Below are 26,965 nucleotides of genomic sequence, written 5' to 3' on the forward strand. Positions count from 1 at the left end.
TCTCTCAGAGTTAACATGAATCTGACTTATATAAGATCACACAGAGTGTTACTAGCACAGCTGAAGTTTTAAGCTCAGTTCTTTTGACTCCAAATTCAGTTGTTTTTATTTTGTAACTGGAACCTCCATCTACCTCATTTCAGGGCTCCTGTGAAGATGAAATGAGGAAACTGGTAAGAGAACATTCTGTAAACTGTTAAGGCCTTATTTATATGTGAGCAGAAGCAGCATTTTGCATTTATGGAGAGCCATGGAAAAATACTTAATGTCTTAGCTTGCTTGTTGGTTGAACAGGTAGGGAATGGAAAAAGCAAAAAGCCATGTTGTGTTAGAGACCTGGATTCCAAATGAATCGGAAACTCCTTTGGCTAACTCTTGGGCCAAAAGATGCTTTTCAAGTGGGGAAGGATGAGTTAGCCCAGAGCGTGCAGGACCTCTCTGACTAGCTGTGGTTCAGTGCTGCTCAAACTTTTGTGTAAATACACCTACAGCGTAAGTAAAATATGAAGGATTGGGGAGCTGAACTCCCCTGGTTGGGCTAGTCTCTGTGTCCAGCATCTTCATGAAGGAAATTGTATTTAGTAATAAGTCAAATTCCTAGTGTTGGAATTTGAGTTGCCAGGGGGGCGAGTGGCCAGGTTTTCCGAAGCTTGTTTGCTTTATGAAGAGTACTGGGGTCAGTCTTTGCTGGCCAGGGATCTCTGACCAGAGACAGGTTTCACACAGGCCTTTTTATATTTTCTGCCTTTAGCTAGGCTCAAATACCGAGAAGTCTTGCTGGGATAGTTTTGCAAGTTGCTCCTTTCCCCCTTTCCACGGGCAGAGGGCAACAGAAGCCATTGCTTAGCAGGAATGCATAGACCCTGACCGCTTGGCTCAGGCTCCTTTGAAAGAGGTGCAGTTGCATCCCAAAGAAACATTGGTTTGGAATATTCTGGAGTTGTCTTCAGTTTTCATAGCATAGTTTAAGACTGATGATACCCTCTTGAGAAATGATAGGGCAGAATATAATCATTGCTAAAGAGATGGGTCAAGGAATACAGTGACTGTTAGGAGCAGGGTGAGGAAATCATAATTATAATGATATCTAACACTCACTGAGCATACTCATGCACCAGGCACTGTGCTAGCCCCTTACATATGTTAGATTAGTATTCTAGCAATATTATGAGATAGAATGGTTAAAAATATTTAACAGCAAGTAGAGCACAGCATCATTATGTGAGAACAGATATTGCTTTAGGGCTTGTTCGAGGTTCTTGCCTACCCAAATATTAACCCTTTAGTTTCCAGATTATGGGGAAGTTTAAAGGGAAGAACAATCATATCACTCCCTCCCACTCTGTTCCCCTCTCTTCTTCTCCCTTCTCTGCCCTTTCTTCACCTCCCAATTCCTTCTAATTCAGCATTCCAGAGAGTGAGAGTGGCTCTTCTACAGACGGGCTATATAAGCAAGGCTTAGAGTTATGATTTCGAAATAAAGAATGTGAAACTGAATTAGCAGAAACTTGGATTCAAAGAACAAGGAAAAGAGTAAAGAAAGATTGTTCATTATTGTTTAGATCAGCAGTTCTCAAAAATTTTGACCTCAGGATCTTTTAGTATTAAAAAATATTGAGAACCCCAAAGAGATGTTATTTATTTATGTTTACTTATATTTATTTATTATATACTAGAGGCCCAGTGCATGACATTCGTTCACTGGGGGGGGGGGGTCCCTCAGCCCAGCTTGCCCCCTTGCCATCAGGGACCTCTCAGAGGATGTCCGCCTGCCAGCTTAGGCCCACTCCCCACTCATCCAGAAGCAGGGCTCATGGCTGGCGAGCACAGCAGCAGTGGTGGGAGCCTCTCCTGTCTCCATGGCAGCACTAAGGACCCCTCAGGGGATGTCAGCTGAGGGGTCACAGACTGCGAGAGGGTGCAGGCTGGGCTGGGGGGACCCCCTTTCAGTACATGAATGTCATGCACTAGGCTTCTAGTTACATATAAAAATCTGGAAAATCCACTGTACAGTCATGAAAAAAAAAATAAGAGTAAAAGAGGCAAAAAGGTCAATATTCTTATGGAAATAGCTTTTACATTATAAGTCCTTGAAAGGGTCTTGAAGACTGTGGGATCACACTTTCAGAATTGCTGGTTAGGAGCATTTAAGGCTGAAATGTTTTTATAGACTGGAAGAAACAGATTATGTGAATAGATTAGCGGAGAAAAGAGAACCTTAGTGCATTGCTGGTGGGAATGCAGATTGGCGCAGCCAGTGTGGAAAACAGTGTGTAGTTTCCTCAATAAATTAAAAATGGAACTGCCTTTTGACCCAACAACCCTACTTCTGGGACTATATCAGTGATGGCTAGCCTTTTGAGCTAGGCGTGTCAGCATTTTGAAAAACCCTAACTTAACTCTGGTGCCGTGTCACATATAGAAATTTTTGATATTTGCAACCATAGTAAAACAAAGACTTATATTTTTGATATTTATTTTATATATTTAAATGCCATTTAACAAAGAAAAATCAACCAAAAAAATGAGTTCGCGTGTCACCGCTGACACGTGTGTCATAGGTTCTCCAAGAATGAAAGAAAAATTTCTGCTAAAACAAAAACTAAAACCCAATCTATCCTGGCTGGTTACATTTTGTGGGCTAGATGTTTATTCCATCAACCAGGAGCTCTTCTTCATATTCTGACTATCAGATATTATAATACCCAAGGCTCTGTTCGATTGGTTCAGCCTTAGGAATACTGGGACTGTTTTTAAAAAGACAAAACCAGCTCTTGCTTAAAGAGTGCATTGATGTTCTGATGCTTACCTGGATAGTATGGCATTGGGACCACGGCATGTTTTGTTTGAAAGTGGACTTCCTGAATCATGCACAGTGTAGAAAGGAAAAAAATAACATTAAACTTCATCATTGTACTGAGACCTTCATCCTGATTCAAATGTCTTTGTCTTAGGAGGTCTCTGTTCATTCTTCTTAGAAACTTTCCCATGACATTCAGTCCTACATTTTTTATTTTAGTTTTCTCCCGTTTCCAACATTTGTTGACTATATCAAACTTTCATAGAGACGCTTATCACTCAAGGGACAGGTGAAGGCAGATTAGTCTTAGACAAGGTAGGCTACAGATGATCACGAGTTGGCTCTGTTTAGTAGATAAGAAAATTCAGATTACATTGATTAATACAGGAGCACAAACAGGAAGAAATAGGAACCAGAATAGCTTTGACTTGCAATCCCTGCTGCTATAACAGGCAGCCCCCCTAGTGCCCCCTTCCATTTCTGCCAAAGCAGCTCCATCTTCAACACCAGACCTCCAATGATTTCACCTTCAGAGGATTGGAGCTCCCCTTGTCGAACTAATTCATGGTCATTGCATGTGGGTTACTCTGGTTTTACTCTTTCAGTACAGACACAAACTGTTTTGCCACAATTAATGTTTTGGTCAACAATGTGCAGACTTAAAGCCCTGAGTTATATGACTAGGCAAATAAAACCAGACCACAAAATTTGGTCTACTCTGGTTGGCTATGATTCACCCATCTGGGCAAGCCAGCAGTCTCGCTGCTTTCCCCCCAAACCCTAGGAAAGTCAGACTGTTAAATTATAGTTCTTTGTCCCTTTACACAGATGCAGAGTCAGTCTGCTGAAATTTGGGGGCGCCGATATTTAATTTGTGTAATGCAGCGGAACAAGTTCAACAGGTAGGGGTCAGTCCAGTATCCAAAATGAAAGACATTCACACTTCACTCAGAGAAGGATGATCTTCTGCCCATTATCTCAGGAGGGGAGTCCATAAAATTTACAGAGTCCAGAAAATTAGATATAATAAGTAGGACTTTTAGAATAGAGGGGCTCACACTGAAAAATAAAAATTGATTTTATGAATAAATATATTTTTCTTAAATGATTTAGTAAGCTCTGTTTATTCATTTACCGACAGTGTTTAGAATATATAGTAGCCAGTGTGTCTGCAGATATATTTATGTTGGACTGTTTGGCTTGGCTTCACCTCTGTAATAATTTATAACAGTTTCAATGTAAACCTACCACCGAACAGGTCATAAAGGTCCTGGATTTTAACCATCACCGTTGCAGATAAACCCACAGTACCGGTTCCCACCACAGAACTCCAGCTCATCCTACCCAGCCTGTGAAAAGTTTTCACACAGGAAAGTTTACATGCTGAGGAATTTTAATTCACTTTTTTTTTTTTATCTCAGCTCTGTGCATCTTCTCAAAAGAGGATTTTATTCATTTGTGAGAAGTTAATCTCTAGAGGCAATTATTGAACTAAAAACTACATTTTCTCATGCTTTTTAAAATTCATGAGGATTAATCTTTATTCTATGCTGCATCCATGTAATCAACAAATAAGGGCATAAAATGACAGGATAATTTTTATTTTAGGTATTTTCTTAAATTGTATCAATTTCAACCACCTGATGAGAGGCATCTGTGTCTGGGCTGCTGTTTTGCTTTCAGATCTTTCTAGATTTTTTAAACATATTTCCCAGATATTTTAGCTTAGGTTTAGACATTTTTCTAGATCTTATATTGACAGACTCCTAATAACAAAGCTTTCTTATTGTTAATGTATTATAGTTCAGTTATAAGATGAGTAAAATATTAAATACAATTTCAAAAAGTTAGTTTTAACTACCAGTATATTATATTCATTGTGTTGGCAAGTAGAGGAAGTAATACTTTTTCCCAAGAAAAAAATAAACAGCTTTAAAAATAGTTTCCAATATGCATTTGAGAAAAAATGAAGACTTTTGAGGGCGATCAAATTGATAAAGAAAAGACCAGTTAGTGGTGAGTAAAATATACACAGTTTTGTCCTGTGACTTATGATGAAAAAGTCCTGTAAAGGATGTTTCATAATTAGGAATCTCTTACGCCGCGGATATGTTGACAAAACTGGTCATCATACTCTGTTTAGCTAACATATATTGTTCCTGCATTCATTCGACTATCAATTGAAGAAATGTTTACTAAACATCTACTCTGGGCCATGTTCTTTAGCAGTTGTGTCTTTATGTCATACAATTTTACAAACTGGGTGTAGTCACCTCAGTTTTACAGATGATAAAAGTGAATATCTGAAAGGTTACTTGAATCACTGGATACCCACACAGGCAGCACACAGCATAGTACCGAACTGCATGATTTCTGTCTGTTTCCAGAACAATGTTGGTTGGTCGTCTCACTTATGTGATAAGCATAATAGGAATAAAACCTAGAAATGAGATTGCTGAGTCAAGAGTGTTCCTCTCTTAGCTATTAAATAATGTATACTGCTCTCTAGAAAAGTTGTCTGAGTTTACACTTCCAGAATATGAACACCAACTTTCTAAGCAACACTGAATTTCTCGACTTTTAAAAAAAAATTGCCAGTAAAATATGTGAAAAATGATCCACTTATTTTGAGATTGAAAATCTTCATAAGAGACATGTTTTATTTTTAATTTTGAACAGTTTTAGGTTTACAGGAAAATTGTGAGGATAGTAGAGAGTTCTCATAGAACATTTTCCCTATTATGAGTATATGACATTAAAATGGTATATTTGTTAAAATGAATGAACCACTATAGATACATGATTGCTGACAAAAATCCATGCTTTAGTCACTGGTGGACATGGTGGCCCAGCTGTTTTCCTCAACAAATGACATAAGCCTTAAAATGTGTGGATTAGTTAAGCCTAGTCTCTTAAACAATGGGAGCCAAGGGTGTGGTAATCTGAGCCCCATAGGATTGTCCTGTGACTGGTCAAGTATAGGTATACTCTAAGGCTAAAAGTGGAGAGTCAACAGAGAGGGAGAGAATACTTTAGGAAGTTGGGGGATGACCAAGAGGAGTAGGAGGCAGGAAGTGATGAGGCCAAGGTCTCAGATGAGTAGGGTGGTGGGAGCACACATCTGGATGAAAGTGCAGATGGTGTGGGAGCCACTCCAAGGATGCCCCTGTGATCCTACCTCCTGATATTTGCACGCTAATGCTGTCCCCGTCTACATATATGACACCAATGTTGATCTAGTGGCCAGTAGCATATGGAAGAAATTCTGGCATTTTATTTCAACTATTATTTTATAAAAATACTCCTTGCCCAGGTGTGCTCCCTTTCTCTCTCTGTGATCACTTATTTTGGAGAAAGTCAGCTGCCAAGTCCTGAGAACAGCTAGGAAGTCTTCAGAGAGGCCTATGGTATGACAACAGAGGCCTCCAGCCTGACAAAGAACTGAGACTTCCCAGGGACTGTATGAGTGAGCTTGGAAATAGATTCCCCCCAGATTTCACCTGACTGAGTCCGAGTTGATGACGTGACTGCAATATTGTGCCCGATCCTGGGTCAGTATCACCCAATGAAGAAATTCGTAAGTGCCCAGTCTTCTAAAACTGGGGCTGATGCATGTTCTTTTAAGCTGCTAAGTTGTGGGGTATATTGTTGCATGACAATAGTTAACTAATACATGTGGGTACGGACAAAAATAAATATAGATATGGAAATCATATTGATTAGCTAATACTTGCAGCCCCAAATTTGCTGCAAGTAAGAGGTTTTAGTAGAAGTGTTTCAGTTCATTGATGACTATTGAGTTAGTGCAATGGAAAAGAGCACTAACTCAACTGAAACAAACAAACAAACAAAACCAAAAAACACACACACACAAACAAACAAACCTTGAGGGTCTAGTTGAGGTTGAAGACCATCCATCTGATTTGTCTAGCCACCTGGATGGTGGGGTTTTGCTCTGCCAGTGTGGTGGAAGGCAGGACGTATTAAATAATTGATAATACCTATGAACAAGGAGAGTTCAGATATTCACCATGGATGCCTTGCTAAAGATTTCTCAGCTGGTCATATGCTTACCTTGTGCATGCCTGTTTCACTGTGACAGTGTATGTTGGCTCATCTGGAAACTTGTCCCACCCTGAAGTTATCATCTCACTTTTTGGTCTGGTCCCTATTCTCCTAGACATCAGTTTCCTAACCTCCCATTTTAACAGCTCCCAACAACCCCATGAGGTCTGCCTGTCATGAACTGTCTTCCCGAGTTGAAGTTCAGGAAAGCTAAGTGATTAATATAGAGTCCCACAGCTAATCAGTGGCAGAGCCAGGCCTAGACTTGGAACTTCTGGCTCCCTGACCTATGCCAACATGCTTTTTCTTTTTTTCATTTTTTAGGTTTTTCTCATTAGGACTATGGCAGACCAGACTTAACAGGTACACTGGGAGCAGGCCACTGAAGGATGATCAAATTGAGGTACATTTAGGATTTGTGCATCCTACCATCTTAAAATGTTTTTCTAACATTTGGGGTTTGGCATAGCAAAGAGTGCCAAGGTTCCTTTCCTTTCATTTTTAAACCCGCATGTATTTTCAGGGAAATTAAGCTCATATGTTTCTGATTCATTTACTGTATAACTCATCAAAATATTGTTTTATAACAGTTCTTGGCAGTCCATGAAACCTTTTAAAATATGGACTTTTCCCCTCTTGCTACCAAGGAAGCCATGTTTTACCAAGAGTACAGCCCCCATGAACTCCAAAGGGTTTTCTGGACTTCACATGGACACTAAAGACTTCATTGGGTTCCCTGTGATCAGCAAGGATGCACTGGATATTCATTATGCATTGGATGTTTTGGGATCTAGATTTATAAAGATAAATGAGAAGTTGCCTCCAGGTTTCAAAGAGTTGTCATGGTGGAGATGGATAATGAAGACAGTAAAAATATTTGTTGAGCACTTTGAATGTGTCTGCTACTGAGTGAAGCCTTTCATAAATATGACCTCATGCAATCTTCTTAACCACTGTATGTGTTGCTATCCTAACTTTATACTAGTATAGAAAAGCTGAGGCTTAGAGAGTTTACTTAGTCAAGTCCTACGGTTGCTTGGCAGTGGATCCAGGAGACAATCTCTGACAGTTTGATTGCAGAGCGCTGTCTTTTAAGCTATTATGGAGACTTTGCAGTTAAGATACAGTGAGGCTAAGCTAATGTGCAGCCTGTTGGAGGTAGAGATGGAACCTTGTTAATGGCATATAATTTATTTCTGATTAAACTTCAGTTCTGCCCAAGAACTATTTCCTTCTAGCTCCTTTGCTTACCTTTTGGACATTCTTTGTCAAAGATCATGATTATGGAACAAAAAGTCTAGCTAATGCCTTTTAGGTAACTTACCTGAGATGTCAACTCCATGACCACTCAGGATGTTCCTTCTCATGTAATCAGGCCTTCTTGGAAGAACTCTGTCATGTCCACACTGCACATGACAAGCTCCACACTGTGTATGAGAATATCACTATTTATATTGATAATATAGGAAGAGCTACCATGTTTTACATGTTTCTTTATGCTGGACACTGCTAAATGCTTTCCTTAAATTACCTCATTTTAGCCTAACAAAAGCCCCATAAGTTATGCAGTGTCAGATCCTCATTTTCTAGATGAGGAAACTGAGGCATAGAACATTTGTAAATACTAACCATTAAGAGATAACAGTCTCTCACATTCGGTGGTGTGGGATTTGAGAAATGAACTAATGATAAGAAGGATCAGTAAGAATGATGAGATATCTGGGATGAAAAAGACCTATGGATAGAGCCAACATTTCCCAAATGAAGAACTTACAGTATCAAAATAATGTAAAATAATCTGATGATCTATCTATCCATCTATCTATCTATCTATCTACCTATTTATCTATCATCTATCTATTTATCTATAGGTATATAAAGGGTGTCCCCAAAAATATGTGCACACTTTGAATAATTATTAATTCCAAAGGATTAAATCTGAAAATAAAGAAACACCAATTGAGCTATCAGCTATAAGTTTTGTATACATTTTTGGGGGGACACCTATATGTAAAACAAAGAATATGTATATATATATTTATAAGCATAATAATTAAATACCCATTAATATACCATTTAATTTAAGCCTTCATGCATTAGCAATTCTCTCCCAGTCAATTACTATGTTTATTCTTCCTTTTCTCTTTAAAAAAATAATTAATGCTATTTATGTACTACACACAATATGTTGTTTAATTTTGTTTGTTTGTTGAGCTCTATATAAATTATATATATTCTACACATTCCTCTGTGACTATTTAATTTAAAGGATTATGTTTTCAACTAGAGGCCCAGTGCACAAAAATTTGTGCACTGGCAGCGGGGTTATCCCTCAGCCCCACTTGTGCCCTCTCACAGTCTGGGGCCCCTCGAGAGATAATGACCTGCTGGCTTAGGCCCGCTCCCGGGTGGCAGAGGGCAGGCCCAAACCCTAGGTACCTGCCCCGCAGCCCCTGGTCGGGCTCAGAGCAGGGCCAATTGGGGAGTTGGGGCACCGCCCCCAGTCATGCACAGAGCAGGGCGGATCAGGGGGTTGTGGCACCACCTCTGTCACATACAGAGCTGACTGATCAGGGGATTGAGGCTCTGCCCCCTGTCATGCACAGAGCAGGGCCCATCAGGGGGGTTGGGGCTCCGTACCCTGTCACACACAGGACAGGGCTGATAAGGGGGTTGGGGAACTCCCCCCTGTCATGCATGGAGCAGGGGGTTGGGGCACTCCCCACGTCACACTCAGGGCAGGGTTGATGGGGAGGTTGTGGCTCCACCCTGTCACACACAGAGCAGGGCTGATCAGGGGTTTGGGGCACCTTCCCCTGTCACGAACAGAGCAGGGTGGATAGGGAGGTTGTGGCCGCACCCCCAGTCACACACAGAGCCGCAAGGCGATCAGGGGGTTTGGGCGCTGCCCTCTGTCACACTGCTCCAGGGGCCAGGAGGCCTCAAGGCTCCGCTGATCCCGGGTTCGGGAGGCCTCACGGCTCCGCTGATCCCAGGTTCGAGAGGCCTTGCAGCTCCGCTGATCCTGGTGCTGGGAGGCATATTACCCTTTCACTATATAGGATAGAGGCCTGGTGCAAGGGTCGGGGCTGGCTGGTTTGCCCTGAAGGGTGTCCTGGATCAGGGTGGGGGTCCCGCTTGGGTGCCTGGCCAGCCTGGATGATGGGATGATGGCTGTTTGCAGCTGGTCACACCCCCTTCAGGGTGAGGGTCCCCACTGGGGTGCCTGGCCAGCCTGGGTGAGGGGATGATGGCTGTTTGCAGCTGGTCACACCCCCTTCAGGGTGGGGGTCCCCACTGGGGTGCCTGGCCAGTCTGGGTGAGGGGCTGAGGGCTGTTTTCAGGCTGGTGGGTGACTGAAGCTCCCAACCTTTTTTTCTTTTCTTTTTTATTCTGGGATTTCTTTACCTTCTATGGCTGTCACTGGAGCTGAGAGACAGCTTTAGCTTTGAGGCTTGGCTCCATCTCTGAGACCTTGGCTGCTGAAAGCAGGTATCTGGGCTTTGTTTACCTTCTGTATTTGAAACTTTGTTGCGACTCCAGCTCTGAGATCCCGGCTGACTGAAAGCAGGTTTCTGGGTTTTGTTTAGCTTCTATATTTGCAACAATGTTTCTTAGAGAGTAAGCTCAGAGCTGGGCAGCGGCAGGCGGGGAACCTTGGCTTCCTCCATTACTGGAGCAAGCAAGCCTCCAGCTCACTTCAGTTGCCTGGCTGTCGGCCGCCATCTTGGCTGGCAGTTAATTTGCATATCTCGCGGATTAGCCAATGGGAAGGGTAGCGAAGTATGGTTAATTATCATGTTTCTCCATTATTAGATAGGATATTAATCCATGGTTTTTTGGTAGGACATTTCAGTCACTTTCTCTGCCATATAATATTCCACTTAGGGAAAATTAAATAATAATTTATCATCCATACTACTGTTAATGGTCACTTGGGAATATTCCTTTTCCTTTCCTTTCCATCTCTTTCATTTCTTTTTCTTTCCCCTTCCTCCTTCCCTCTCTCCCTTCCTTCCTTTCTTTTTTTCTTTTTTACTATCTTTTGATATTGCTAACGTTCTGTTTTATTAATAAGACAATTCTTGGACAAGAATTTGTTGCTGAAATGTAAGGCTTTCTCTAATTATTAGGACTTAGAGGTGCTGGTGTCCACACCAGTGTCCACAAATGTAAGATAATGCTACATTGTTTTCAACTTCAATTTGCCATTTCTATTTGCATTCCCAGCAGGAGTGTATAAGGGCTTCCTTTTAAAATTCTATAGCCATGTTAACTGCTTTTCCTTTATTGTCAATTTGGTTGGTATATTGTGTTAATTTCACTCCTTCCTCATACTATTGATGCCGAATATCTTTTTAAATCTTATTGGCCTTTTGTATGTTAGTCAGTTTCTAAAGAAGATACAAAAACAACAACTTCAAGATTTAAACAGAAGAAGCTTATTGTAGGGATTTGTTTACAGAGGTGACTGAGTTGCCAAGAGTTGAACAGGGGCTACCTGGAGACTAGGCTGACATCACATCTCCCTGTGCTGGGAGACAAAGGGAAGAAGTCCTGTAATCCGTTTTAGTGACCTGGGACCACTTTAGTCCCCTGGACAATCTCTGGCTTAATGTGGAATCTCAGGTACAGCTCTCCTGTTTGTCCTGAAGACAGGAAAAAACTAAAGGATAGTGAGGAAATAGTGAGATCAATAGATTAGAGGTATAGTGGGGCTGAACAACTGATAGGAGGGTCACTGGAGCAAGTGAGTCCCAGAATGGAAGATGGGAATTAGAGATTGTTATATTTAAATTTGAGATATTGAAGGCAGCACAGGTTCTGGTGATGACAATGTAGTAGGTACAGTCAAATGGAAAGAAAAGTCATTGGAGGTTAGGAAAGTGAAGACTAGAGAGGCTAACAGGGCCACTCTATTTCATTTTTAGGGACCCCATATACATAGCCATCTATGACACTGCTTAAGCTAAGGTTTGAGTGATTAATCCACATAGATTTCCTCTCCCACACTCAAATTAGTACAAAATAGTAGGAGCTTTCTCCTGCCTTAACACTCTAATCCTAGCAACTAGAACATGGGTGATGTAAAGCTCTCAATGAATATTTGTTGGATGAATGATGAATGCTGATATCATTGAAAATGAGGACAAGAGTAAAGCTGTGGAGGAAGATTGAATTAACAGCTAAAGGCTTAAATGAATGACAACTAGGAGGTCAGTAGATGACAGAAACAAATTGGTAAAAATGGAGATTAAACAGGATGGCATGACCTTTATAAGCTACTAGAGGCCCAGTGCATGAAAATTCATGCATTGGAGAAGGGGGTCCCTCAGCCTGGCCTGCCCCCTCTCACAGTCCGGGAGCCCTCAGGGGCGGGAGATGACCTGGTAATCAGGGGAAGGCTATGCCCCCATCACACCTCTGCTGCTGCCACTGCCGGTAGTGCAAACCTCAGCCAGCTCCAGTTACTTGCACCTCGGGCTGGCCCTGGGCAGCTGGGCAGCCACTATCCAAGGCTTGCCTGCACCTCGGCCATCCCTGCTTGCCTGAGCCTCAATCAGTCGGGGGTGCAGGAGGACCTGAGGCCCCCGGTGAGGCTGAGGGGACTGGGCACCACCATCTTATGGCTGTGGGCACCGCCATCTTGTAAGGGCATGATGGTCAATTAGCATATTATCTCTTTATTATATAGGATAAGAGTTCTTTTTGTGTGTGGGGGGGTTATTATGTGTTGTGTGTGTGTACACGTGCATGTGCACGTGCATGCGTGCGTGCGTGCGTGTGTGTGTGTGTGTGTGTGTGGTGTGGGTGTGTGTAGGCTGTAATGACAGCCATCCCTGCTATTAAGCCACATGAGGTGTGAGATAAAAGATCCTCCACTTGAGAAGGCTATAAGGAAAGTGAACTAGGAAAGAGTCAGCTAGGTTGCTAGAAAAGGTGATAGAGTGGACACCTATGAAGATGCCAGGGATCAAGAGAATAGTCCTGAATTCAGATAGGGAGTGCCAAGGCATGGTGGATAGTAGTGGAGGGAAAATATACTGGTCAGAGTCCTTAGAGCAGTGGTCGGTAAACTGTGGCTTGCGAGCCACATGCAGCTCTTTGGCCCCTTGAGTGTGGCTCTTCCACAAAATACCACATGTGGGTGCGCATGTACAGTGTGATTGAAACTTGGTGGCCCATGCGCAGAAGTCGGTATTTTGTGGAAGAGCCACACTCAAAGGGCCAAAGAGCTGCATTTTGCTGACCACTGCCTTAGAGAAAAACAAATTCCACTCAGATGGTTCAATTTTGGAGGTTTAAATGAAAGGGAACCACTTATCAAGGTATAGATAAGGTTGAAGGAGCCAATAAGGGAAGTGAAGGCACCCAGAGACTAGAAATAGAGGGCAGTGATTAGCACTCCTCGGTTGAAGGAACAAGAGGAGGAAGCAGTACTAATGACCTGAGTGAAAGCCTGACCATGAAGCTCACCTATTTTATGAAATATTTTATGAAATATGAAATATCTATGGGAACTGTAGGCTAGAAGAAATCAAGCCACTGCAAGAAAGAATAAGTGCTCTCTCCACTCTCCACTTGTCTTCTGATTTTCTGCTTGGCCCTCCCAATTGCTGATCCAACAGGAAGTCAGTGGCAGGGGAGCCTGGAGGTTGCCATACATAGAAGCTTCATTCTAGGGCAAAAGTGGGCCAGAGAATGGTAAATCATGTTTAGGGTAGTGGTGGTGGGCAAATATAGGCCAGCCATCGAGAAGAAAAAGGAGTTGGACTTTGTCAGAGAGCGGATGCACAGAGGTCTGGGAGTTACGGTCTAGGTCAGTGGTTCTCAACCTTCTGGTCCTTTAAATACAGTTCCTCATGTTGTGACCCAACAATAAAATTATTTTTGTTGCTACTTCATAACTGTAATGTTGCTACTGTTATGAATCGCAATGTAAATATCTGAAATGCAGGATGGTCTTAGGCGACCTCTGTGAAAGGGTCGTTCGACCCCCAAAGGGATCTCGACCCACAGGTTGAGAACCACTGGTCTAGGTCAGTGGTTGGTAAACTCATTAGTCAACAGAGCCAAATATCAACAGTACAAAGACTGAAATTTCTTTTGAGAGCCAAATTTTTTAAACTTAAACTATATAGGTAAGTACATTGTTATTAACTTAATTAGGGTACGCCTAAGGCTTAGGAAGAGCCACACTCAAGGGGCCAAAGAGCTGCATGTGGCTTGCAAGCCACCGTTTGCCGACCACGGATCTAGGTGATAATGAAGGACTGAGTTAAAGTTGGATGACAGTTAAGTTGTTTTGTAGTTTGTATTAAATATCCTAGAGAGGGTGTGAGCATTCTCCTTCTTGCCTTAAATAAATCTGGGACATATTTTGAAATCTACATTTTTATTGTCTTTGTGATATGTTCGCTGGGAGCGCATAGTTTCTTGGCTGCTCACCAGAAATGTGCTACGGTGGAAGCTTTGGAGATGTGACATGGTCACTTTCTGTCACTTGTGTGCAAGGGCAAAAATGAATAAAGGTGGGACCACACTGGCTGGAGACAGAGGTCTGCAATTGCTCAGTGGGACCCACAGGCTCTGCAGAGACCATCAGATACTCTCCTCCTTGGAAATGACCCAAACCCTTTGGTCCAGCTAAGCTTGAGCTAAGTGCAATCACTTTATGAGGCTCTTCAATGTCAAAGACTTTGCTTTGTTCTCCATCACAATGCCTTTTACAACCTGTCACCTTCCCCTCTTAAATTAAATATTATAATTAATATTTAATATAAAATTTATATTCACCAGCTCACCTATTTTATGAAGCCTTTCCTGTTCAGACTCCCAAATAGAAATGGGCAAAAGGTTGGTTTGTTTTTATTAGGATCTTGTCTTTAATTAATTACATAGACAATCAAGTTAGGCAAATTATTCAATTATCCATAATGAGAAGAATGAATTATTAGGATCATATTTCCTTTTCCTCTAAGCAGTGATTCTCAACTGCAGCTGGCACCATCCCATTATGAAACATTTGTAAATGTCTAAGGTGTTTTGGTTTGTATCAATGGCAGGGGATGCTACTTGCATTAAGTGTCCATAAATAATGTTATGCAGTGTGGGGACAGTCCTGCCCAGTGAAGCAGTATCCTATACCAAAGTGCCAATAGTATTCCCATTATGAGTCAAAACATGTGATATATAGGCAAAGGAGGTTTTTCTCATTCCCGAGTCAACATTTTCCATCTGGTAGCTGCTTCCCTGTGTCTCTGCCTCTGCCCCACCACCACCCTCAGATCTTCTGTGGATGACTGGTCACTTTGCTGAGGATTATGGTTTGGTGGAAATGGAATCGCATTTGGAGTTGGGTCTACAGGAGTAAAACCCTCAGGCCTGCTGCTCTTTAGTTGAATGCCCTGGAGAAAGTGATTTAACTACTCTGAGTTTTAAGTTACTCATTCAGAGAACAAGTTGAATTGCAACTTCATCTGTGTTTTGAATCTTTTTTTGGACTATAGCAGAGTAGCCTAATATTTAAAATAAATTCTACCGCATGGAGTTCCTATGAAAGCCAAAAGAGATAAGGTTTGCAAAATGTGTCATATTGAGTATGACACATGGAAGACATTTAATAAATGGTGGCTACTATTACCTTTCTGCAGAGTGAGTGTTTGATATTCCATGTAAAAGTGAGACACTGGAGGATTCATTCTCAGAACATCTAGCCGATCCTAGCAACGGTTTGCAAACTTTTGGCAGCAAGAGGAGGCAAATAAATTAAATTTTATAAATCTGAATAATGAAATCATTTGAGAGGCGGCTGAAGGTTAAGAGGCTGAGTGGGGGGAGGAAATGTTATTCTATCTGAACACGTTCACCTAATCATGCTCACTGTAGGATAATACCGGGTTGTATTCTCCTGAATAGAGGATTTCATGCCTGATTTCCACCACTTGCTTCTAGAGAATAGCCTCCTATGTGACCAGCCCACTGTGCTGTCCGAACCTTGCCGAGAGCTCGGAGGATGAAGTATTCAATCTTTATTTTGAATTTCCTAGATTGGGCAAGCTTGCCAAGCCCAGAATGTTGTTGTAGCATATTTGACTGTGGTTTTCAACAAAGTACAACTCTTCTGAAATAATTGACCAGCACTAAAATGTCCAATCTCCGAGTTAGACTTTTGTCATTCTTGCAGCAGGAAACGGTTCTCTGCAAATATTTAGAAATGCGGTGGAAATTTTGATGTTCACATCCATGGCAACCCCTCATGGCTGGAAAAGACACCATGCCTCCCTTCACAGAATTATTTAATCCCTCAATACTTGTCATAAGTGAAAATGTGGAGGCTGCCATCGAAGAGGCAAGCTCTTCCAGTCCCTTTTAAGGTGGCCCTGGTTGACATCTGACCCTCACAGCCCTATAAACAGCAGCAGAAATTCCCTTTCCACTTAAACTGCATCTGCTGGGCAAGGTTTCAATAAAGCAGTGATTCATGGAAAGGTTTCCCCTTATGGCAAGTGTCAGAGTTCTCCTTGTTTAAGCTAACTGTTGGCAATGTGTGCCTGGCCTCAGCTGTGAACTTTGTCATGTTGCCTCACCTCTCCTTGATAGAAATAGACTTCACAACCAATTGTAGTCTGCTTCAAAGCTCTATTCTTATACAAAGATGATAGTCGATGGAACGGAATGAAAAGACATATTGTTATCTGTCACTGAAATGAATCTCATCACATACTAGTAAATGTTCTCTCAAAGTCCTTGCAAAGTTCTTTTTGCATATAATTACCTGAGCACACAAACATAAATATAAATAAATAAATATACATCCATTTTGTTGGGAATCAGGAGACTTGGATTTAAAATCCACCTTTGCCTTCTGATTTGCTGGAAAAATGTGGCTAAATGACTTAGGTCAAGGATAATTTACAGGTGTGTTCACTGTGTCATTGAGCAGACAGATGGTAGGGACACTTATCAAGTTGGGGGACACAGATGGAGAAACTAATTTTTTGTGAGGAAGGCAATTTTTTCACTTTTGCATTTTACTGAGTTTGAGATCACCATGGGATGCCACTTTTTGTGATCTTTGATATGGTCATGTGATACTCAAACCAGAAATGAAGTTTGGGTAGCATCTATATGTAGATGAGAGTGGATGCACAGGTATGAATGCATTCACTGAGGGTCAGTTCATAACATGAGAAGAAAAGAAGGTTGAGGCTAGAACCCAGAGGAATTTCAACACTTAATGGGTGATTAAAGCTGTGAAGAACAGTACAGGGGATGACTCAGAATACACAGCATGGTGGGTAGAGACCTGGGAAAGACTTGTGTCAATAGAGATATTCCAAGAAGGGAGACACCCAGAAGCTAGAGGTAGTCTGATCCTAGGAATCATACCTTCCCCCTGTGTTTATTTTTCCTTTAATCAATTAGTGAAGCAACACAGGCATACAGACATGATGAGAGTCCTGACATGTCTATCAGATGACTCTGCAGAGTTCAGGGGTATAGAAAATAAAACCTAATCCATTGTTTGGAAGTTCACCAGTGGCCATGTTGAGCAGGTTCAGTGAGGTGGAAACCAGGCTGGAGCAGGGTGAGGAATGGAATTAGCACACAGAAAAGAAGAATTATGGCTTTAGGACCCCATATCTTCAAATATTTGAAGAGATCTTAGGGCAAAGAGATACTAGTAAATTCCATATATTTTGCCTCCACATTGCAAAACAATGAACAATGTGAGGTCATGTGCCTCACAGTTAAAATTACTGAAGAAGCGAGTGGCAGCCTTGGAAAGTGACAAGGTACCCATTACAGGATTCATTCACCAGTGAGTAGAAAACCACCAGTGAAAGGGAACATGGAGATGGTTCATTCCATTCTATCTCTGATTCTGTAAATTTATTCTGAGACCATCTAGTTCAGGGCTCATTGTCTTTGTAACTTGGATAGATAGCAGCTCACACCCTTATTCATCCTTCCCATGCCATAAGGGGCAGTTATATTGGTTATTATGTTTTCCTGTAATGTCCAATATCAATGAGACAGAGTTCACTGGAAAGGCCTTATGGTAAGCTGTTGTGTGTTGAGCTCAGAGTTGAGAAAGCCCAGGACTGTCTCAAACTTTGCAAAGACTCACCAGGGGATCCTCCCAACTTGTATTACCTTGCTTTTCTAGTGCCTTGAGAGAGGACCCTCATCATGTCTGTATGCCTGTGTTGCTTCACTAATTGATTAAAGGAAAAATAAACACATCTAAGGGGGAAGGCATGATTCCTAGGATCAGACTACCTCTAGCTTCTGGGTGTCTCAGTGGGACACAGAAGGAGCTAATGGTCATGCTTGCACAGAGGTTTTCTGGGCCATGAAAATTGCTCTTAGTAGACCTTTATTCATAGCAACATAAATTTATATTAAGTGAATGATATTAAGTGAATAATGTCATAAATATCCAAATGGCCCTTGGCAGAGAAAATGTTCCCCACCACTGCTATAGAGAAAGATTCTGTCTTCCTAAAACAGTTATGTATTTACTATTGATGTATCATTTAAAAAAATAATCATGTACAAAAAAATGGTAGAAATGTGGATGGAAAAAAGCCATTCTGATGAGGTCTGAGATGTGAATAAGGAACCTGTTATTGGGTAATGGTGAGAAGATGACCCTTGTTGTAAAGTAGCAAATATTTTGGCTGAATTGTGTTTCTGACCCACTGGTTTATGGAACGCAGAACTTGAGAGTGATAAAATTAGAATCTAACTGAGGCTATTTCTGAGCAAAGTTTTGAAGAAGTAGCTCGGTTCCTCCTGGCTGCTATGGTAAAATTCATAAAGGGAAACATGAATTGAAGATGGAACTGCTATCTAAAAAACAACCAGAATTCAAATTTTTGGAAAACCCTCCCATATTACAAAAAATGAGAAAGCATGTTTGGAAGAGAACAGTAAGGATGTGATGGGTCTATCATATTACTGCTGGTATGAACTTAGGACCTAATCAGCCATCCCGGCAGGAACACTGACAGTTTCCATGGAAGGGGATGGAGACAGAATGGAATTGAGAAAGGCTGGTGCCCTTCTTGCATTTCACAGACATCACCACTGAGTTATTTGACTATGAACCTATACTATTCTTCAAGATGAGAAGAATGACCCGAAAGGCAATTCAGAGATTGTCAGGGCTGTATCCACTGTTTCAAAAGAGGGAGGCATCACCTTGATTTCAACTGGCCAGAGGGCTGTCTGGGGCATTGGAATGGGACCTCCACGTGACAGAGCTGCGGCTGCAGGCCCTCCAACCCAGTGGGTCTGGAAGACAGAACATTGAGCCATTGAGGATTACTCTCAAGCCTTAAGATCTTATGGAGCTTGCTTTGCCAGGTATGTGAATTGCTTGAGACCCACCACTCTCTTTTCACTTCCGGCTTCTCCCTTTTAGAATGGAACCTCTCTCCTATATCTGTCCTGAATTCTTTCACAGATTCACAGCTGGAGAGGAATTTTGTCTCAGGATGAATAGTACCGGGAGTCTCATCCATATCTCTTTTAGATGATATTTAAAATTTAGATGAGACTTTGAACTTTAAGAGTTGATGCTAGAATAAGTTAAGACTTTTGGGATTGTTGAGATGACATGAATATACTCTGCATGTGAAAAGGAGATACTGAGCAGGGTGACTGAGCAGAATCCTATTAACTGAATATTTATGTTCCCCTGAATTTATGTTAAAGCCCTAATTCCCAATGTATGGTATTTGGAGTTGGGGCCCTTTGGAAGCATTTAGGTCATGAGGCTGAGCCTTCAGAGATGGCATGAGTGCCTTTAGATGGGGATGAGGAGACCAGAGCTCTCTGCTGTCTACCTCGTAAGGACACAAGGAGGGGGCTTCCTGTCTGCAAACCAGGAAGTGGGTTCTCCCTAGACACTGGATCTGCTGGCTCCTCGATCTTGAATTTCCCAGCCTCCAGAACTGTGAGAGGTAATTTTTGTTATTTAAGCCTCTCAGTGTATGATAATATGCGATAGCATCCGGAAATGACTCAGGTAAGTGTAAGAACACTGTGAGCAAAGGCTTGAATGTGATCAACAGTGGGAAATAAGAAGAGAACAAGAACCAATTCAGTTTGGTTGTAGTATGAGAACAAAGGGTGGCCGCCCTTACCCCATACTTCCACTCTTCCCACATCTTCCCGAAGACCACCCCACTGAGTTTTCAATTAAATTTCTGGGAGTTCATCAGGGTATAGATAGGAAAGAATATATGATTTAAGAAATGTTTTTAAACTGCAGCTGAATAAATTTTTCAAAAGTTTGATCACAGAGAGCGTGCCTGCTGGCCATCATTTTGAAATTCAGAAGGCGGGCAAAGAATAACACAAGGCAACCCAAGGTGACAGAACAAAAAGGGATCCAACGTGCCTGCGTGAACTCAGTCAGATTCAATCTATCAGCCACATATTAGGAAATATGTAAGCTCTCTCTTCTCACTTCTACGTCATGAAGACTCAACAGCCCCAGGCAGCTGATAGCATCACAGAGGCGCCGAGAGGCTCCAGACTATGGTGTCTTTAACTCAGGATCCTGATGCAATTAGCCTATCGAAGCGTGGACTAGCGTTTCTCCTAGAGTCACAAGGTAAAAGCGACCTGCCAGTCCTTGTCTGGCTGGGGCCCAGTGCTGGCAAAGGAGGGTGCCACAAAGCCAATGGTGACTGTATCTTTAAGCGATGCATGTCCACAGGTCTCTGCTTGCAGAGCTGAGTGCATATTAAGTGAAGCTGTCCAGCACTGGACTGGGAGCAAGGCCCCCTTTCCTGTGTACATTCATTTTATTTTATGGCCATGTAAAAGCTACTCTGCGGCGCTGGCAGCAGTGGGAACATCAACAACACTATACAGAACGACCCACAACCCAAAGCAACCAGCAAAGAAAACAGCCTGAGAAAAATAGGGAGGCAGGTCCCCCCATCACCTCGGCGGGCACCGGCCGTGTCAGATGTGAGAATAATTGACTCTGACAGAGAGGAAAGTAGTAATTGGAATGAAACTTGTTTGAATAACAGCTTAAATGTTTCTTTCCTCGCTCTCCAGATTACACGCACTGTAAAGCTGGACCGCGTTCTCCTGGCCGCTTCACAGAGGACGTTCTGTGTCCAAGGGGCTTGTGAAGGAGGAAAAACAAAACAGCTTGTGAACTCACTTCTCTCTCTGCAGAGCAGCTGGGCCTGGGTTCCAGGCCCACAGAGACAATTTACCGATGCTTAATCCCAAATCTTGTCTGCTGTCCCCATTGCTTACAGACCACTGTTAAGATATTGAGAGCCGTTAGTGTCTGGGTGAAAGTGCTTTGTCTATCAACCGGTTAACACAACTGAAATGAAAACTTTTCCCCAATCTGACTCCTTTTCACTTGTTTCCAGTTCTCATGAGTGCAATGGACTGAAGGTTTATGTCCCCGTTGAACTCCTGTGTTGAAGTCCCAACCCCTAAGATGGTGGCATTAAGAGGTGGGGCTTTGGGGAGTTGATTAGGTGTTGAGAGCACAGCCCACAAGAATGAGATTAGTGCTCTTATTAAAGTGATCCTTGCCTGGCATGGCTCAGTGGTTGAGCATCAACCTATGAATCAGAAGGTCATGGTTCGATTGCCAGACAGGGCACATGCCCAAGTTGCGGGCTCAGTCCCCAATGTGGGATGTGCAGGAGGCAGCTGATCAATGATTCTCTCTCATCATTGATGTTTTTCTCTCTCGTTCCGACTTCTTTCCTCTCTGAAATTAAAAAAAAATATTTAAAAAATAATAAAATGACCTTCTAAGGTCCCTCACCCCTTCCACCATGGGAAGTTGCAGAACTGCTAACTATGCAAGAGGGGCCCTCATGAACACTGGCTAGACTGACACCTTGATCTTGGACTTCACAGCCTCCTGCACTGTGAAAATAAAGCAAAAACCTGTTGCTTCTAAGCCCTCCTGCCTATTGTACTTTGGTCTAGCAGCCCAGATGGACTGAGACAATTAGTGGCAGTCCTAATTTCATAGCGGGCCACCTTTGGCCCTTTCTGATCATCCTTGCTGATCACTCTAGCTTCTCCACTCTGTACCCAGCCATGTCAGACATTTGTGGGTCCTACATGATCTGGCCCCTCCTGTGTCTCTGATCAGCTCTCCTTCTATGCTACTCTCTACTCAAGCTCTAGCCACAGGGGTCTTTGACCTATTTCTTGAATCTTCCAAGTTGGTTCTGGTCTGTGTGAGTGTTTGCTTTTGTTGCTACCTTTTTCTGGAGTGTTCTCCCTCTCATCTTTACAAGGCTGGATCTTTCTTAATGTTTGGGTTCAACTTTCATAACTAAAGTCATTTTCCCTGATCCACTCCCCACATAAAACAGGTCTCCTGCAACAATCCCATTAGCCTATTATTTTCTAGCTTGCACAAGTTGGTTTCAAAAAAATATCCTAATCATTTATTTGTTCACTCATTTATTGTTTTCACTTCTCCTCATCCATAACCACAATGGGATCTTTACTCGAGTATATACTTTTCTCTGTTATGCACTCTAATGTTCCCAAGTATGGTAGGAGCTCAACAGACATGTAAGTAAGTGGTTTTCAGTACATGGCATGTCCTGCTATTCTTCCTTTCCTTTGGCCAAGTCACTGTCTCTCTCTCCACTTAGTCAACTTGCTCAGTCAACATCTTCATCCTGTTTCAAAGGCTCAGTTCACATCTTCTGTCTTTGTAGAGCATATGTGTTTTAACATTGATGGGTATAGCAAGGTTTTCTTCTGCATTTGCCTGGTCCTTGGCATGTCCATTCTTTATAGCATTTACCTGATTACATGCCAGTTGTGTGTTTATGGATATAGCCTGGCCTGGGAATGTACTGTTTTTTGAATTCAGGAATTGTGTTCATATCTATAAATCAACAAGCCTAAGGTAATGAACATATGTAATAGGTGCTTACACATGATTGTTGAGTAAGTTAATAGTCAACCAGGCCTCAGTCATCTAGGCTTCACAAATGAGGCTCAGCTGTTGTTCAGAGGCTCCATGTTTATGTTTTATTTTTCTTACATGATCTCATTCAGATGGACCCCCATAATTTATAAGCATCATTTGAAGGACTTTATACTTAGCAAGTTAAAATAGTTATCTAACTCATTCCCTGCTTCCTACCTTCTTCCCTCCAACCCCTAACATAAGGAAAAGCCTTAACTTATTTTTCTATCACTGATCCTCTCCTTTAATTCTCAAGCAATAGAGGAGAAACCATTAATATAATTGGTCAGATAAATAAAAACTCTCTCAAGCTTCCTCTACCCCATTCAAATTTCTCTGCCATTCTCTCTTATTCTGTCCGTCTCATTTTTACTCTCTCTCTGCTTCTCTAAAACCAAGTAAATGGATTCTGGACCTTCTATAAATTCTTCTCCCCTTGTTGTGGGCCCAAGGTTTAGACCTCATAGGGGCTGGGTGATTAGAGGCTTGGCTTCAGCCTTGTGCTTCAAATGCAGGCTCCTAAACGCCTTCAACAGGGGTGCTTTAATGAGTCGTCAGCTGCGGACTTTGCTATTCATAAAGTATTAGCTTAACATCTATGTTGCTGTTGACCCTTGTGTGTAATACATGACTTGTATGTCCCCTCTATGCATTCCTTAAAGGAAACACTCCTATGATAGTCACTTTTATTTCTAACAGATTGTACACTAGGCCATCGACATGTTCATTGTATTTGACCAGGGGGAGAAGAAGTAAGTTACTTTCCCCCAATTAGGGCATCGAATAGGTGCCTAGTAAGTGTTGGTTGAGTGAACTGATGTATTATTCAGTAACTTCTCACTCTTTCTGAGTTTCCAACTCAACTCCACCTCCATGTTGCTCCAGGGAGCAGTCTGTCCCAGACAACTGTGGTCTCTGTAGATACACTCTTTAAATTCTACCAGACAGTTCCAAAGGCTGGGCTGTGAGTATTAAGAATCCACTTGAATCTTATTTTATTTAGACTCCAGAGTACCTTCAATCTGGTTCATCTGAAATTAAAGGCATATGGCCTCACATCTAGTAGCAGAAAATTAAGGGATAGTTTGAGGGTTTACTAGTATAATTGATGAAAACAGAATTTTAAACTTTTTCTTAAGAGTGGATTGTTATTGGCCAAGGATTAGGAGATGCTCAATACTAGCAAGTGGAATTAAGCAAAATCACTTCTGACATGTCCAAGACACTCCAGCCAGCAGGAGGGTTATTAGAGGAGATGAAGACCGATTTCAACACCAACTGACATCATGTTCTGGCATGTCATGGTGAAGTCCGGAAGACATCACTCTTGCTTTTTAAATATCTCAGTAAGAAATAAAAATGCAGAATGACTGATGTGATTTTTCTACATATATGCAATCTTGCTTGCTCTTTAGAAATTAGTTCAAATGATCTTTTGAGATACTATCTGAGCTAATAAAAGTGCTTATAGGCCTAGCATTTCAGAGTTGAAATGAAATACAACTAACCATAATATAATCAATCAAATTAGCAAAGACTCTATAGCTCTCAAATTTTGACTCTTCAATGTTCCAGGCATTTTCTTGTTTCATTATCTCACCATGTCATCATAGCCACGTGTGATTTCAGTATATTAAGTACATTTTACAAAAGAGTAGATAAAAGCTCAGAAGAGCTAAGGGGACTGCCTGATATCACATAGGTAGACAGTGACAGAGTTGGGACTTGGATTCAGAATTTTTTTTGCCCCAAATTTAGTCCTTTTATAGTCATAACACATTGCCTTGGAGATCATCCTCCCTTGGGAAAAAAAAAGTCCAAGGAGGACAGATGCCTTCCCAATGGTCTTACAGATGGCAGACACACTGCCTCCATGGATGGTTAACTTGCCTCAAAAAACAGTTCTGTTCCTATTAACTAAACACCTGTTTATGGGGTTGAGTACTCTTCTGAAAATGCAGAATTTTAAAAGGAAAAAAGAAGAAAAAGCGCAAGATTGTGACTCATTTGCCTTGGAATGTGGACTGAATATTTCCTGAGTATATGGTACAGACAGTAATGAGACGTGTTCTGGTACCTGACACATAAAAAGGAACTTAAACGGTTCCATACACTGCAGTACAAATGTTATGCACTCACTATGCTAGTTTGCCAGGGCTGCCGTAACAAGGCATCTCAGACTAGGTGGCTCACACTACAAAAATCTATTTTTTCACAGTTGTGGACGTTAGCCGTCCAAGATCAAGATGCTGGCAGGGCCGGTTCCTCCCAAGGGCTGAGATGGAAGGCTCTGTTCCGGGCCTCTCCTTGGATTGTTCGTGGCTGTCTTCTCTGTGTTTTTACATCATTCTGCCTCCTTTAGTGTCTGTCCTAATTTCCTCTTCAAGTCTACCAGTTATATTGGATTAGGGCCCACCTTACCGGCCACACATTTTTATTTAATTATCTCCTTAAAGACCCAGTCCCCAGGTATGGTTACATTCTGGGGTCTTGGGGGTCAGGACTTGAACATCTGAATTTTTGGAGAACACAGTTTCCCTCATAACATACACAAAGTTAAGCCTACATTGGGAGATGTTTCTGATCTTACTGTTTAGGAAACATACATTCGATTTGTGTGGAGCACACCATATACTTTTAGAGACCTTGGAACTCTTTTTTTGAAGGCTTTTTGTATGAATCATGACTTTACAAAGAAAAGTATAAGGAAAGAAAAAAAAATGCAGAAATTTTAGGCTTTTCTAACACTTGCCAGGCTGCCAGGAAGAGACATAGTCAGGGAGCCCGGAGGCATGGGTCTGTATCAACTCCATCACTTATCAGCTGAGATCCTGACCCACTCAAGCTCCTCATCGTTTCTTTCACCTGTAAAATCATAATTCCGACATCACATGGCTGTTATAAGGATTAAGTGAGATGATGAGCACAAAAGCACTTTGTATGCTCCAGCGAAAGGTTGAATTTTTTAAATGGACACATTTTCTGAATGGCATCCTTAAGGCAGAAACCTCATATTTAAAAGAGGTGAAAGCAAACATGCTTTGAAAAGGGAGAGAGGGGTGGGGCTAGGAGGTGGGGCTGAACTCAGTCATGGAGCCCCATCCTCTACTCATGGAGGTTCCACAGATTCTTAGGGCTGTTACTGAGCATATTTTAAAATTGCTACTCTTAGGACCTCTTCAAATGTTAGTTATTACATTACTATTATTTTGTTTTATTATTTTATCTGCACTGTGGTGTAGAACAACATTTTGTTTTGAATGTTTAAATGTGAGGAAGTTAGAACCTAGAATGCTGAAGGAATTGCCTGAGCCCTCAAGGCCCAGTATTTCTCAAAGAGCTGTAGGAAATCATTCATTTAAAAATTTAATCTTTTTATGGACTGATGCTTTTGTAAAGTAAAATAAACACAAATTAGTAAAAAAAAACCCAAAACTTAAAAAATAAGATAAGCTTATACAATACGAGCTTTACTTATTTTTATTTGTTTGACTAGACGGAAACCATTTCTGCTCAATTGTGAGAGCGGTTGCTATGTCCCTCTCAGTGCATGCGGGTCACACTTCAGCAGCAAGGCCTGTGCTCAGAGATGCACTTTGTGACTCTAAGTTTAGAGCCCTTCTACTTTACATCATTGCTGTTTTGATCTACTATCTCTGAGCCCCACTTCCTTAACTATAAAATGCACATATTAACCTCAACTTCGTACACCTCACAGGATTATTATGTCATTCAGAAGACGCTATGTGGAAATTTGAAAGCTGAAAAGAACAAAACACTAATACTTTTAGCATGGAAAACTTTAAAGCAGATATAATCTTACTCAAAAAACATAGACGTGACACACTGCTATGTCCTTGTGAAGTATCCACAACCAAGCTGTTGCAGACTACACCCTGAGGTAGAAAGATACAATGAGTGCTTGTATTTTGAGTTTTCAACTATACGCAGGAGAGGATGGGGGAGGGGCCAGAGAATTCAAAAGGGTGAGGAGGTGGGATCTCACAGAGCTGTGAAGAGTGACCTGGTTTAGTCAGATCAGAAATCTGCACTCGGGATGTCTATTCCCTTCCACGTCGTGTCTTTTCCACTTTCAGGTAAACCCA

At 41.7% G+C, this 26,965-nt stretch overlaps 1 long non-coding RNA gene across 1 annotated transcript in view; it reads left to right on the forward strand.

Annotated features, from left to right (window-relative positions):
• The window catches only part of LOC308521207, a 361,054-nt gene that overhangs the window by 282,939 nt on the left and 51,150 nt on the right, over positions 1-26,965 (forward strand). Inside the window, exon 2 of the long non-coding RNA XR_013996148.1 lies at positions 7,190-7,268. This is a non-coding gene — a long non-coding RNA (uncharacterized lncRNA). The remainder of the gene's footprint in view (positions 1-7,189; positions 7,269-26,965) is intronic.

The sequence above is a fragment of the Myotis nattereri genome, assembly GCF_964212035.1.
Source record: "Myotis nattereri genome assembly, chromosome: 1".
Classification (NCBI taxonomy): domain Eukaryota; kingdom Metazoa; phylum Chordata; class Mammalia; order Chiroptera; family Vespertilionidae; genus Myotis; species Myotis nattereri.